Source organism: Ambystoma mexicanum, chromosome 9 (assembly GCF_040938575.1).
Source record: "Ambystoma mexicanum isolate Mex_15411 chromosome 9, UKY_AmexF1_1, whole genome shotgun sequence".
Taxonomy (NCBI): Eukaryota; Metazoa; Chordata; class Amphibia; order Caudata; family Ambystomatidae; genus Ambystoma; species Ambystoma mexicanum.
In genome coordinates this window covers 1,338,879,913-1,338,894,990 of record NC_090931.1, presented here as the reverse complement: position 1 = coordinate 1,338,894,990, position 15,078 = coordinate 1,338,879,913, and positions in this window count along the sequence as shown.

The window sequence follows — 15,078 nt, the reverse complement described above, 5'->3', positions numbered from 1 at the left end:
ACAGACTTTCTCTTCCGTGCTCCGCGGCAGGCAGCCGACAGAGGCTCCACTCCTTTCAGCAGGGCACTTCGGGCAAGTTCACCCAAGGTCCTCTTATTATCGGGCTGACTTGTAGTTAAGCTTGCTATCCACGCGGATCATGCAGGATTAGTCGGGAGCAGTCCTTGGAGTCGACCTACTCCATGGCTGCAAGCCACACCCCCATCTCCCACAAATAAATATGGTCTGGCCCTGATGTACCACTGTAGGAAGGATATGATCCATCCAGCGAGCAAGATATATGGCCTGGATCTTGGCATTGGCTTTTACCATGAAGTTTGGCCCATTGTCTCCACATCTGCGTGCATTCCTCAGGTTCATCGAAGACCACAGTAATCAATCACTCAGTTTCTGATAACGAACAAGGGCGGTAGGTACAATGCCAAAACTTCCAGCAATGGCCTTTACGGTGGGACAAAAAAGAGATGAGAAATCTCAGCATCAATATCACAATGAACCTGCCATGTGCTTTGGATCCGAACTTGAGGTAAGCAACTCATTGATTCAAGGAGGACCTGACAGGATAGCCTCAACACCTGGGCACGGTTAAAAAAGCTACTAAGAGGAATCTTAAGCCTAGGATACTGCACAATGTATTACCATGCCAGAATGTCACCTACAGGTATTATTTGGAGTAGGAGTTTATATGGTATCTGGCAAGGAAGGCTAAGATGTCCCTACATAAACTGAAGATTCCAGTAAAGAAGGTAGGGTTCAGAATTCCTTACCACAGGAGCTACTGAGTTAGTCACCCGACCGAGACAGCTCAAAATGAGTTGATATTAAAAGCCAATGTCTAATCAAGAAATTACTGAGTGGGGCTCTTATGCGACAAACTGCTGCAACACCCCTTGGCTTATCAAGTGCAAAAGGTATGATTTTAGAATGTATATTAGGAGAACTAGGCGAGACTGCCTTCTTGATCCTACAGCCCCACTGGGGGACAACAGCAAAATAAGGCTTGGGAGGGAAGCTAAAGGCAGTGGTCTGTTCCGTTCCGCAAGATTGCCCGACGCCACCCTAATATAAATAGGGATTACAGACAGTGGCCGAGGAGCGGAGACAGCGGTGAGGGATAGGAGGTGTGGCGGGACCTACCCTTTCCACCGCAGCGTGCCTGCTGCATCATATGGAGCGCCTGGCTGTGCGCCTCGACACCCCCTTCATCACCCTGCTGAATATACTGGGGTGGCGCCTACCACAGGGACCGGCCCTACTGCAGCAACCTGGATCGCCAGGCTATGCACCTCGGCACCCCCCCAATCACCCCGCTGGACACACTAGCAGTACCCACCGCCCCACCAACGGCTGGAATTATCTTTGTGCCCTGTGATGGGAGCCAAACAACGGGCGCCAGGCATACCTACCTACATTTGAAAATCAAAATTCCTGAGATGTATGCCCTGCCCACAGCCACACAAGACTCCACCCATTTGCCCACGGCTCAGCCCACACGCCCCGCCCCCCTGTTAACAAGGTAAACTCGGCTGTTGTAGCCCAGGGACTTCATTTGGGGGTCGCCAGAGGTCGCAACTGCGACCTCTGAGGTCTCCCTTGCGACCTCTAAAAACAAATTTAAAAAAAAGATTTCTATTTTTTTCATTTTTTGTAATGCAAGATCCTGGAGTGGCTGGCTTTCATGTTCAGGCCCTTTAAAAAAAAAAAAAAAGAAGAAAAATAAGAACAGGAGTGCCACAAGTCTAACACTTTCAGCACTGACCCTAAATAAGAAAGAATAGGAAACCAAATAATGTGTCTTTCTGGAATTCTATACAATAATTGCTAGACTCATTAAAGGTTTATTTCAGGCACACTTCAGGGGGTGAGTCACTGATTTAGTCTGTTCTTAAACGCCTCAACTCAGCCTTTCATCCATTTGAGGTTGATAAATGAGTACCCACAAAGGTTGGATGATATCGGGTGTATATTTTTTGTTTATATAAAGCTCTTATGTGTAAGTGCTATATAATAACACATCATTATCATTTGGTCATGGACGTTGCTTGCATTCACAGTAATTTGATAATATGGGCCTATACACACTGATCTTAACGCTACATAAGGCGATCCATTCTTGCATGAAATGTACATTATAGTGATATCTTAACCTAATTTTTCGTAGTGTACAATGCTATGTGATGCCACTTCCTGTTTTGTCAATGGGTGAAAGGTCATGTTCCATCGCTTCGCAATATCACTTCGGGGTGGGGTCAAATGACATCACTTCCTGTGATGTCTCAGGGGGGTCAAGGGTCGTGTGATGTCACTTCCGCTACCCCTGGCATTTTAGTGAAATGGCGTCCCTGTTGTAGCCTTCAGTTTGCTTACTATAGCATTGAAAATAATTCATTCAATGCTATAGTAAGCAAAATGAAGGCGACGCTGCAGCCGAAATAATTGCTTTCGATCCATGTCATTTGATTGAAAGCACTATTATTGCCGCGGCGGCGCCCTCAGTGTGCTTACTATAGCATTGAATGGATGATTTTCAGTGCTATTGTAAGCCAAATGGAGGCGGCGCCGCCGCCAAAATAATAGTGCTTTCAATCCATGTCATTGCATTGAAAGCAGCATTATTTCGCCAGTGCCGTCGCCGCCTTCATTTTGCTCAAAATAGCACTGAAAATCATTAATTCAATGCTATAGTTAGCAAAATGAAGGCGGCGCCGCAGCAGAAATAATGCTGCTTTCAGTCCAATTACATGGATTGAAAGCAGCGTTATTTCGGCTGTGGCGCCGACTTAATTTTGCTTACTATAGCATTGAATTAATTCTTTTATGTGCTATGGTAAGCAAAATGAACGTGGCACCGCCGTCGTAATAATAGTGCTTTCAATCCAATGATATGGATTGAAAGCACTATTATTATAGTGGTGCCGGCAGTGGGCACGAACATTTCGCGCCGTTTCCGCTCCCGTCATATTCTCCACCTGATTGGCTACAGCCAATCAGGTGGAGAATATGACAGGCCCCAGAAAGAATCTCAAAATTCCTGAGATTCAAGGAACTTGTCCGGAGACCCGGAGAAATGCTTGAAATTACGGAGTCTCTGGAAAAATTCCGGAGGTTAGGCAGGTATGGCGCCAGGGCTGGAAGCACCCGACACAGCCTACCCGCTAACAACGTCACCCCCCCGCCGCTCTACATAGTGGCCAGTGGGCGGAGACGGCAGGAGACTGCAGGGACAGCGGCACCAACAACGCCAACCCTCCTGCCCAACTCTGTTGATCAGCCCCGCACTTCCACTGGAGGAACATTGGCCAAGGCAGTGAGTGAGCACATTGCCTTGGCTGCCAGGCCTATACGCAGTTTGTGCTTTTCTGCAATTGGCATGTTCTGTTTCCGCCACAAGGGCCGGACAGTGACCCAGAGTGATCACGCCAACTGACCCCACAGCGCACACATCCTCAGCATATGAGCCCCCACGGAAGGTGGACGGACATCAGCCTGTGGCAGATCACTGAAATAAGGCACCCAACACCCTTTGGAACTACAGTAAGTGGGGGAGGACGTACGCTGTGATTGGGAGCGCGCTGCATTGACCCTCCCCCTTGCATATCAATTACCAAAGCCTTTCCGCAGAGCATCCTGCAGGCCTAGTCAATGCTACCACCCTCCATCCTGTAATAATGATGTGTTATTTATATAGCACCTTTATCCAGAGCACATATTTGTAAAGACTGGAGAGGGGTGTCTGTACTCCTGCTCTCTATATGGCAGAGGAGAGGCACAGAGGACCCCAGCCAAGATTCTCTATTAGGTAGCTATGGTCGAGCAATCAAGGCCTAGCTTCTCAGGAGGTGATACAGGCTGGTTCTTAAGTACAGTGTAGTCCTCCAACCCCCCACTAAGGAATGACCGCACACTGTTTAAGTTAAAACACAGTCTTTATAAAATTAAGGTTCATGGTTATTTACACAATCACTCACTTTGTGCTCGGTTAATCTGCAATGGTAAATATATACAGTTCTAAGTGGTACCACAATTATTATCAGATTTCATTAAAGTGGTCAAATGTCACACAAATCAATTAATAAAGGTAACCAACAAGAGACATAGGCGGAAAGCAGTTGGTTAGAACAATTGGCAGAATACTGGCCCCTACCACTAGACACAGATCTGTGTGGAGGTCCACCCACCTGGGCAACCTGTAAAATAAAGATATACTACAAGCCTAGTCCATATATTGTTCAATTAGTTTTACTTCCTTCTAAAGTGTTTCTACCACCCCAATGCACCTGGAATAGCAGAGTTCCTCAAAGACGCGTCGATGGATCCTTCTTGAGGAACTCCCTTTAAAGCAGGAGCCACGGATCGTCGATGGTCCTCGAAGAAGGTGAACTTGGCATCGATCCTCAATGAAAAGTTCAATGGCGTCGAGGCAGCAGCTTCAGTCCTGACGGTGCTTGTCGACAACGTCTTGCAAGGATGAGGCGTGCGGGGCACCTCAATGCCAATAGCCAGGACCGCAAAGAGTTTGTGAAGAACTTTGGCCCAGCAAGGGCGTCAAGTCGTCTGGCGTCTCTATGGTCTTTGGGTGGCGGGAAACCCACCGGCGATGCTCCTTGGCGTGTCAACGGCCTGGCCTTCTCCTGTGGGATAAGGCGGTTGGCGGTGCGGACGAGCGCATCCGGGAATCAAATGTCTTAGGCAAAGGAGTGTTGCGGCTCCAGTTGACAGCACAGCGTCAAGCAGTCCCCGCTTCTGGGCAACTAACTTCGACGGGCCTCCAGCAGTTATAGCAAATCTACGAACTCTGGTCGACGACGGTGGGCGGCTCTCTTCGTTTCTCATCGGCAGTCCCCGTCTCCAGCTGACAGTCTTTCGCAGGCTGACTTCCAGGGCGCTTTGGCGAAGGTTAGCAGTGCACAATGGTCCCTCGTAGCTCGGGAAGAGGGCGCCTAACCAGGTCCTCTCTGGATCAGTTCTTGAAGATTGGCGAAGTAGAGCAAGCGCAATACTGCTCTTCCAGCAGGGCTTCAAGGTTAAGCTTCAGTTTCAACTCCAGCTTCTGAACGATTTCTAGCAGTGAGAGACCCCCATATATACTGTTGATCTCCCATTCATTCTGCTGGGTCACACTCAGGCAACCAATCACTCAGGGCATTCAGGCAGTCGGTCATCCAATCAGGCGCACAGTGCATTCAGGCCATTCTTTTTCATCCAGATAATCACAACACAGAATGTGGATTCGGACAAGTACCATGCCATTCAACACGACACAGTGCATTCATACCAGTTTCGGGCAGGGCTGTCTCAGTCATTGTGTCAAACACCAGATACTAGACATCCACAACACAGAATGCGTATTTGTCACACACTCCATTCACCTAGGTCCCACCCACAGGCGTACCCACAACACATAGTCATTGGGAAGGCTCCAGCCAGTCTGGTCGGCACTTCCCCACACTACCATATATGGAACTTCCACCCAACAGCCAGTCAGGGGGAAGGGACAGAGTCAGAGCTTCCTGGGACTTCGGGAAAACCAAGGTAACAGGCGATGGAAGGCAAGAGGCCACGGGGCCATCTTGTTTCCATCAGGAATCTACTGATTCCAATGACAGGGCATGGGCATCCCAAAATGGAGGACGCTCAGGGCACCTGACAATTCAGCATGGAGCTGCCACCAGCCCGCACCCTGCTCTGTGGGCCACACACAGGTGCCCAAAAACATACACTAGGGGCACAGGGTTGTACCCCACCCATGAATGCCATAAGGGTATCCCATGGGTCTGTACACCAAACCAAAAGAGAGCTGCACTGCCAGGAGTCTCACATGAACTCCTGTGCAGAACACACAACAGAAGCAGTAAAGGACAAGGATACAGAGGCCCTGTCCCTCTGATGCATTTCCAGCATCACAATATTTACATACAATATCACCCAACCAAAATTGGTACTCATTTATTGACATTGGAAGAATGAAAGGCTGAGTTGGCCTTGCTGGGATTCGAACCTGCGACCTGCAGATCACGCTCAGATTGCAGCAGTGAGCGTTCAACCCACTGAGCTATCTTACTGTGCAGTGTTCGACGGGCAGAGACTACAAGACTAGACGGAGACTACCCCTTCCTCTCCCCCAGGATTGACCCTTTTTCTCACACTGAAGGCTATGTAAGTCATATTTGTACTCAGTAAAGAGACTATCACATTTCTTTTATTTATAACATTTGTGTAACACCCAAACCCAAGGCTATCATGGTACAGTAATAAAACGGTAGGGAACAACAGATGATGCAAGCATTAATCATACTTATCAAAGAGCCAGGTATTTCAACCATGTGTATGATTGTCCGTTTCTGATTGCTGTCAGGAGAGTGTTCCAAAGGGTAGGTGTAGTAACAAAAGCTGACCCTTCCCCCCTGCACTTTTCCTCTTGTAGCGGAGGGATTGGGGGGGGTGAACAGTGAAATACTAGAGTTTGATCTAAAGAACACACTGGTAGTTTCAGGGCAAGACAATTGAGGTAAAGGGGAGCTTTTTTGTAGATGCACTTGTGTGCAATGAATAACATTTTAAGGTCAATCTGTGCTTTGATTGGTAGCCAGCGTGCCTCATGTCTAGTTGCTGAGATGCGGTCAGATCATTGTAATCCAAGGGTGGCACGCAGGGCATTATTCTTCAGTTTAGCCAGGTTATGTGAAGAGGTGCCCATGAAGAGAGAATTGCAGTAATCGATTTTGGACAGAATGAGTGCTCGTGCCAGTTGTCTGGTGACAAATAAATGTCTGCTCAGGGATAGGAGCCTATAGGTGTAGGCACTGGAGAAGGCTAGGGCATTAATATGCCTTGTCATGGATAACTTTGCATCCAAGTAGATGCCCAATATTTTAATCTGTTTTATGACTGTGATGAAAGTGCCATCAATGCAGAGAGTGCTAAATGCTGTGTCCTGGTTTTTCAGCCTAAAGGAGGAGCCCACAATGAGGAGTTTGTTTTTTTTTGTCGTTCAGACAAAGGTTGTGGGTGGCCATCCGGGTTTGTATGTGCTGTAGACTAAGTTGATGGAGGAAGTGTCAGCGGCATGGTTACCTGTGATGGGGATGAGGATTTGGGTGTCGTCGGCGAAATTAGTGTAAATGATCCCTAATGAATCAAGGAGGTCCAACAGTGGCTTAGTATGTGTTGAACAGTGTGGATGAGAGGCAGGTAGCTTGTCAAACCAGCTACTCGCACTACGTCTGGAATGGTAATCACATTACCTACCTTTTAGGACCAGACCCCCGGCACATCACATGGGTATCAGAGTATCCTTTGAGGGAGCATCCATCGCTATTCTAGCAGATTTGTCCCTGCATTGCCTGTTTAGCCTAGCAAAGCCACTTTCAGATACCCAATTGATGGACACATTCCCTCACAGATGGTAATTCCCTGACAAAAATGGGGCCTTCGGCAACAAGACCGAGTACATCGCAACTGCTCCTTTCCTTTTGCCTATCCGAGCTAACACTCAATTCCCTTTATCCACCTTTCCCCATATGAGCCTGCTTAGCTCATTACTTGAAGGCCCTCTGCAGACAGACACACACTTCCTTACTTGCCACAGCCCATCAAAGTGCCTCCAAGTGCCAGAAAAACTCCCATATTGAGCACTATGGTGACCACGTAATAAGCTTCTGGAGAACCTGAGCGTCTCACACAAAACATGTACACCCTGGTGAAGCCACTAACCACTCCTTCATCACCTTTCAGAGTGTGTGCCCAGAGCAACAGAGTGCTCCTCAACAGGACACAGTAGTTCTCAGTATAATGCAGTAATAGGCCATATACAGTCCTGTCCAATATCTATGCTTAACATGGAACACAATCTGTCTAATGAGGCATGTACCTGGGCATATGACAATAACTGGCAAGCAGGGCAAGTGCCTTATTATAGTAAGCCTTCATCTATGCATATGATGCCACTATCTAGCATTAAAGGAAAATACCTGGGCATATAATCGTACTGTGATGTGAGCACTCAGACATGGGACTTAAACAGGTCATTTTGATGTTGTATCATTAATTTTAGAAGTACATGAATATAAAGGGTAATGCCTGCTGTATGGGGTCAGGTATGTTAAGATAATAGCGGCCATATGAGCAAAGTATCCTGGAATAGGATGGCAGTACCAGGTATGTGGCTGATAGAACAGGGGAGGTGAGTGCAAGGGTATGCATGCTCCAGTCACTCTGCCTCCTCATAACCAACAAGCTCAACACAGAAAAGGTTTTCAGTACATAAAAAGTAAAATCGGTTTTAATGATTGCTTGATTCTAGGGCCTTCCATGCATGGGTGTGATTCCAGAAGCCAGTCTCTGTGGCTGTGGAGAAGAGATCAAACTTACTCCAGTTTAACAGAAAATGTCATTGTAAACACAAGCAATTGAACTCCATACATGTACAAAACTGGACCAAAGAATGAGAAGAAAAAATCAAAGATTGAATATAAAAGTTTATAAAGTATTAATATTTCAATACAAATACCAAAAAAGCTAAAACACTTTTTCCGCTTTAGGGCTATGCATTCACTAGCCTTAAGAAAAACATGCAAGGTATTCAATAGGCATTCTATGAAAATATTTTTAAAAATAATTGCTGTGAGGATATACAAAAATAAATATTTGACAAAACACAAGTGTACTTTTGAAGGCAGTTAAGGCAAACCCTCCAGTCCCACCCAGAAAATGCTGCTTGCTGGAAATGAACTAGCGTTACATAACAGGGACATTTCAAAAGCAAAATGTACTTTTGTTTCTGAGGTATAACCAACTAGTTGCAGAGGCAGGCGTGTGTTGAAATAGTGCACAGTGAAATTAGTCTAAAGACTCAAATACATTTTGGACAGACACTATATTCAATATGGATTTTACTTGAAACAGAAGCATCGATTTATGAGGCTTCCTTTCTTTCCTTACAATAGACACACACTTCTTACTTTTGCTTCATATAGGAAAGTACATACCCCTTTGAAGGAAATATTATTGCTATACATTTCATCACATAGTTGTCTCAAGTCTATGTCACCACTTCAAGTGTCTTCTCACAAGGAAGATGATATGCCTTGTTTGAAGTACACATTTCTTAGGTGTGCATGCGCCCAATAATAAGGGAGGGAAATTCACAGCCAGAAGCTCTGCATATATGGCCTCCGGACGTCCAACACGACCCCAGTACATACTGGTAATGCTCTGTTGAACTGGCTCAGTTCACCATGACTGATGCCGGACGGTCACCATGGGTTGGTATAAACTGGAAGCTATTGTCAGTTGGGGCAGAGAAGTACCACGAATCCTCACAAATGTGAGAAGTCTTTACGGTTTCTCAGCATTCTCCAATTACCAGCCTCACCAGGACAGGTACATGTCCAACTAAGTCAACCTGTTGCGAATGGTGTCCGACTAACCTGTCCAAGGATTTTTAATAGACATCAACATGAGGGGAACCCACACATGCAAAAAGCTTAACTATTGCATTTAACGCCAGAAAGCCTGATTCATGATTCTATGTCAAGACAGGAGGCAAGCATTACGAGTCGCTTTCTTTATTGCAAAACGTTTAACACACCACAAAGTTTAAGTCCAGTATGAACTCAGTTTCCCAGAAAACTAGGGCACTAAAAACTGTAGTCCTTGTAGTAACATGTGTCCATGGCGACCAATAAGGACTTTTCCATTTCTTAACCTGGTCCTATGTTCCTTCCTCTTACTTCGCTGATAGAGCAGCATATAAGTGCATATATCTTTTTATTCTGAATGAAACATGCGAGTGATTTTCATGGCATATTACTGGGGGTCTGTGTATCAGACATAATTCTTCGACAGGTAGTGAAGCGAAGAGGATAGGTTCCTGCTTCGTTAAAATTGACGGAATAATTACCAGCTCGGGTGGAACTGGGAGCTGCTTCACAAATATCGCCAGCCGGCGCCTTCTCGCTCGGCAAGCGAGCTCGCACGAATCTCCGCATTCCTACTTGGTGTTTTATTTGCATCAGTTCTTGACGGGTGAATCGAGGAGGGTCCGTGCTTCCCTCATGTCTCCCTCGCCAGCTGCATTATATGCGATGCTGAACGTGAGGAGAAGTAACAGGCCGGAACCTCTGGCTACGCAGCGACCCAGAGGTTGCTGCACAGTCGAGCAGGGCTACAGACCCAGCTAGCACTTCCCATGCTAGCGATTGTACCAACGCGAGAAGACTAAGCACAGAGCATCGGAGTTCTCTGCAAATACATAAAATAATGAATTGGGATTTAGTAGCAAGGACTACCAAACTCACGGAAGCACACAGTGCCCTCAATTGGGCATTAGGTAGCAGTGATAATGTACAAAAAATGTAATTTAAAAAAAAAAAGGATTTGAGGGAGAAGAGCAGAAGAAAGACTCTCCTAGCAAGGGAGTTGGCACAATCTGAGCAAGATTGATCCCAGGTAGACATATTAGATCAAGAAGCTCCTAGGGGCCTCAGTGGAGACATCAATAAAGAAGGCAGTTTTGTATATTTTCGCCCCAATCCAGCTTAGGCTGGATGACATGGAGATCCCTATGAGGGGCCAAGGGGCCATGTCTCCCGCAAAAGAACGGGAAGAAGCCCTTAGGAGGAGTAAAATGGCATAATGAAGGCACAAGCACAAGTGTAGGAAGCTGCGTCGCAGGCGTGTTCAGTAGGCTTAAAGAAGCTTATTTCAGAGAGCGAGGGAGAGGTAGAGAGCAGTCAAACCCCTTTTAAGACCCTTAGCCCGGAGGTGGAAACTAGAGGGCAAAGAGAAGAGGACTACTCGCCAAGTTCAAGTTGGGGGGAAGGATTCAGAGGAGTCCCTAGATCCACCGGCAAATAAGGCTGGTTGCCCGCAAGAGTGGGCAGTGAATCAGGTTTCGCATCATGACTCTGCTGAGGCGGAAGGGATGGTGAGCCCTGAAGAACTGGTACATCCCGAATCCAAGAAATGGATGCCCTCCCCTAGTGTGGTGGAATATGTAAAAGTATATGCGGAAGGCATTAGATAAAATAGTAAGAAGCTGCCTAAGGGCTGAATGCCCATTTCCGGAGATAGAATGAAAGGTGACGGCTACACCCAAGCTGGATGCCAGAATGCCGACTTTTCTCAGCAAGAGCGTCAAGGATCCAAAGAAAGGCATTGACAGAGCCTGGAGGGCCTGTCAAGACAAGCTACTTTGATGTCACTGGACCATTATTTAGAATTTTGGACCTAGCGGAGTAGGCTACTGATTTGGGCACAAAGGTAGACCCGCAGGTCCTCGCCAACTGGGCGCAAAGAGCCCTCTGTTAGGGAACACCAACAGCACCATCTTTGCAGAAAGGATGAAAGCATTTTTGATAAAGATCAACCCAAACGAAGGGGAACTAGCATCGTCTCAGGGCGGGGCATCATCACAGGGGCTGCTCTTCAGGACCCCTTCGCCAAAGAGATGGTGCTAAGTTCGTAGGTACCTAGACTGCCTTGGACAAGGCACAGGCATCCATTAAGAGGGTATTCTCAAAGGTTTTCTTCAGGGCCGGGGGAGGCACGGGCTGCTCTTCTGGCCGGTACGTGGCAGACCACAGGTCCCAGCCTAAAGAGCTGAACATCAGTAATGGCAGGAGCCCAGATCAGACGCCTTCTTCCCTACAGGGGGTCGCGGTGAGAGAAACTGCAGCTGGAGAAGAGCCTCCAGGTGGCCAGCTCCGTCATGGGTAGGTGCAGAGAGCGCAATGCGACAACCGCCTATGGTGGTGGGGGTTTCGGGGGGGTGTGGTGTGAGGACAGTGATTTGCGCGTGCATGGGACGAACAAACAGGAGACGCATGGGTAAAGCAGACAGTAAGGGATTTGTTTTTTGTGGAACCCTGGCAAAAAGGTTGCCGAGCTAGCTGATAAAAGAGTGATCGCTCCAGCATTGCAGGGAGAGAGTTTTGTAAGCAACCTCTTTCTAGTGAAGAGGAAGGGCACAGTAAAACCACTAATCAACCTGAAGGTTCTGAATGGTTATGTTCTTTACAGACACTTCAAAATGAAAGAGATACACATGCTGCGGGACATCCTTCTGCAAGGGGACTGGCTAGTGTGTCTCGATCTAAAGGATGGCTAAGTCCCGATTTTCCCTCCACACGGATGCTTTCTGAGATTCACGTGGGAACGTAGTTTTTGGGAGTTTGCGAATCAGCCGTTCTGGCTCTCCTCCGCCCCTTGGGCCATCACCAAGCTCAAGCCAGTGGGAGAAAAGCTCAGGGAAGACAGCTGCCAGCTGATCTTCCATCTAGACAACATGATCCTCATGTTGCAGGACAGGGAGATTCTCTGAAAGCAAGCAGCAAGAGCAGTCAACCTGCTTAAGAAACATGGGTTTCTCGTAAATGAGGAGAAATCAGATCTCGTGCCCTCAGGGACAATGGAAATCCTGGGCTTCAAAGTAGACACAAAGCATGCATCGCTCAGGCTGATGCAGCAGAGAATACATGTAGTCAAAAGAGAATCCGCTCCTGATGAGCAAAGATCCCTTCTCTCACAGAGAGTTCCCCAGGGTAATAGGTCTTCTGTTGTTCTCGATCCAGGCCATATTCCTGGGTCCGCTTCACTACAGAGCTCTTCAGAGGCTGAAGGTGACTCTCCTAAGGAGGAATATCTCCTTCACACAACACGTTTCTCTGTCCACGGAGGCAGGAGTGGAGCTCCTGTGGTGGTGGAATCACATGGAGTCTTTGAATGGCAGAGCCATTTTTGGTTCAACTCATCATCGAGTCCGACGCCAGCAAACAAGGCTGGGGGGCCAGAGGCAAAGACCTCGCCATGGGAGAAAAGCAGTTGGGGCAAGAGCTAAACTTGCAAATAAATTGCTTGGAGCTCTTAGCAGGCTCCTTTGCTGTGAGAGCATTTGCCAAAGACAGGGCCAGTTGTATTCTGCTAAAGATGGACATCTCAGCGGTGCAGTACAACAATCACCTAGGTAGTACCAGGTCGAGGTTACTTGAAGAATTGGCCAATATTTCTGGCATTATTGCCTGGACAGATGCATTTCTATAACAGCAGAGTATCTTCCAGGAATGTTCAGCGTGATAGCGGATAGGAACTCCAGATATCTCACGGACTGCAGCAACTGGTAGTTGCACTAGGAAGTGTACGCAAAATCTGTATCAGTGATGGGGTCCCCTTTCAGACAGATCTATTCGCTTTGCAACTCAATGCACAAGTACCCAGGTTGTTCAATTAGAGGCACGACCCGGAGGCAGTGGCTTCGGATGTATTCTTGCAAATTTGAACTCCAGGGACGAACCACATGTTCCCGTCGTTCATTCTGATAGCCAGGGTTCTGGCAGAGATACGGCAGAAAGGAGCAGAGGCAGTTCTAATAGCTCCGTTCTGGACCTCTCAGGACTAGTTTCCGATTCTTCTGGAATTTTCCTTGGATTTTCTGGTCCTGCTTGCCCAGTTTCCATTCATCCTGATGAACCCCAAAGGAGAGGGTCACCCACTTATCCAGGAAGAGAGACAGTCTAGCAGCCTGGAGGATTTCAGGGCACAAAGAACAAAGCCGGCCCTTTCGGAGAGAGCTTTCTAATTCATTAAGAACACCTGGGCCCCCTCCACCACAAAGTGTTACACAGCAACCTGGGGTGTATGGAGTGGCTGGTGTCTGCAACGGCAGCTACATCCATTTTCAGTGCCTGTCGTAGAGATAGTGAATTTCCTAGCAACATTAGCAGCAGAAGGAAAGACGTGTAGGGTGATCAATTCATATCCAGCTGAAATTTCGCTAGGGCATGACCTGATGGAAGGCGCGCCGGCAGGAGAAAACCATTTGGTTTGCCGGATGCTTAAATGCATTAGATTAGGGATTCCCCATCCGGCATGGTACAATACACTGTGAGACATGAATGTAGTACTAAACTTCTTACAGGAATGGCCAGAGTGTGACAAGCTTAGTCAGATGGCGTTATTGGCCAAGCTGACCACTTTACTATGTTTAATCTCATGCAAGAGAGTATTGGATGTGAGAGCATTAGACCTGGGGTGGGAGGACGTACTCTCCCGAAGGGGTCGTTTTCAAGATAACTAGAACTAAGACTCATATTAGGGAGCTTGTATACCCCTATTTTCCCCATCATCCAAAGCTCTGCATAGTCAGGTGCCTCAAGGCATATGAGGAAGCCACAAGGGCTATCAGATCAGAGAGGTCAGTTGATGATAGCAGTCAGGTAGCCTCATAAACCGGTGTCCTCACCAGCACGAAAGGTGAGGTGGACTCTAGCGCTAGCAGGGATTGACGTCAGCCGTTTCAGAGCGCATTCAGCACGAGGCGCAACGGCCTCAAATGCCTTTCATGTGGGTGTGCTCCAGGAACCTATTATGAAGATGGACGATTCGTCTAGCAAATCTGTCTTTAGAGATTTGTATCTCAAACCCGTGCAACAGCCGGCTTCATTGGTGGCAAGAAAGCTTTGAATAAGTATAATGTGAGCCTCTTATCTTGACATAGCATGAGGAATTTCCAAGAGATATTGATGGAAAGTCTTGATTCTATTAAAGACAAGGTGGCGAGCATTTTCCAACCCTGTTGCACAACAACAAAAAGTGTGGTAGGTATCATACAGAGTAGTGCTGATGTGGAGCATATCCTTCATAACACGATGTACTCAATTGCATACAGATGTGGTCATTGGCAAGGTTGTTTACTGAAGGTTGGGGAAGGAATGGTACAGAATACATGCTGTACTCTGTCCCTCCTTCCATAAACAGAGCTAACGGGATTCTGATTTTTCTTTAAGGGCTGAAGGGAAGCTGGCCTGAGTTGTATTGCCAGCAGATGGGCCATCACGGGTCGAGTGTTTAAGAGGTGATGAGTGGAAGGATGCATGGTCTTTCAGAACTTGGTGAGGGGTGTGGGGGATAGCTCGGGGCCAACGAGTTTGTCTTGGAAGCAAGCCAAAGCAGCGCAATACAGTTTTGAATCCTGATTCGGGGCTTAGAAACCATTCTCTGGTATTAAGCATGTTATATAAGAACAATTATAAAAAGAACAATTATGGTTGCAATGAAGAAAGAGGAACGAAGGGAGGTCCA